This window comes from Chaetura pelagica, unplaced genomic scaffold (assembly GCF_000747805.2).
Source record: "Chaetura pelagica isolate M959 unplaced genomic scaffold, ChaPel_1.0 scaffold192, whole genome shotgun sequence".
In the NCBI taxonomy this organism is placed as follows: domain Eukaryota; kingdom Metazoa; phylum Chordata; class Aves; order Apodiformes; family Apodidae; genus Chaetura; species Chaetura pelagica.
Window position 1 is genome coordinate 260,285 of NW_009952570.1, and position 1,322 is coordinate 261,606.

The window sequence follows — 1,322 nt, forward strand, 5'->3', positions numbered from 1 at the left end:
TTCCCCTTTCCCTCCCTTCCCCTTCGCCTTCCTCTTCCCCTTCCCTTCTCCTTCCCCTGCCCCTTCCCCTTCCTCTTCCTTTCTTTTTCTCTTTCTCTTTCTTTCTCTTTCTCTTTTTGGTTTTTACCCCCTTAAAACAAAAAGCCATGCACACCTTCCAGATCAGGAGTACACAGTCTAAACGTGCCCAGGTTCAAAGCTCTTGACAAACACTTCCTGAAGTGCCTCTGGCCTCATCTTTCAGCCCAGCCACATGAACAAGCCCCTCTCCTTGCCCCATTCATTCCACTTCAAACCTGGGGAGTTTCACACCATGAGCTGGTGTGGGGAGATGCTCAGCTGGGTGCTCACTGTGTGAAGGCTGCTCAAATTAAGCTGCAGACTCCTTGGAAGAAATGAAAATCCAGACAATATTAAAAGCTGAAGCCAGGAACAACACCCTGGTTCTCTCAGGAAGGCCAAGTCCAAGGTCCAGCTTCACCCGTGGTGCAAGTGGGTGAGACCCCAGCACCCAGAGCAGGGTTGAAATCCCTTCCTACCCACCCCAGAACCCAGCCTGCCTCCGTGCCACTGACATGAACCAGGCAACTGCAGCTCCCCAAGAACACCCAGTGCCTCCAGCTGCACAGCAATCCAGGACACCCTGAGGATGGAGCAGGCTGTGTGGCAAGGAGCTGAAAACAAAAGGTTTCTCCGTGGTGGAAGCTTTGCCAGGGAAGCTAAGAGAGAAGCACAGAGTGTTTGCAGCTGAGCAGAGCTGGTGCAGAGCAAGACACCCAGCCACACCACTCCAAGCCCACAGGATGGAACCTGAAGAGCTTTCTGCTGCTTAACTCAGCCCTCTGGGGGGAACTGAAACACTTGTGAGATGAGGAATGCCTGCCTCTGGCCCGTCACACTCCCCTGCCCCTTCCTCACCCTTCCCCTCATCACCCACACAGCCATTTGCTATTTATTCTATTTTATTTGGATTTCCTCTAAGCAGAGTCATTAATCTTGCCCACAGATGCACAGCTCTGACAGCAGGGTCTTGACACCTCCAGTGCCAGTGAAGGACATTCTCATTCTCTTCCTTTTTTTTTGTTCTTTTCCCCTTTCTCTTGTTCAAGAAACCCCTTCTACCTCACCAGCCACGGGGCTTTGATCAGAAGGTCATGTGAACTGGAGACAAGGGGGCTGTGCGGGAGGAAGGCAAGGGAAGAGGATGCAACACCCCCAAGGAACTCCCAAAGCCCCAGTGCAGAGGTCAGTGTGCTTGGGAGTCATCTGCTCTGCTCCCTGACCCACCAAATACACTCAGCCCAGGGCAGAGAGACTCGATA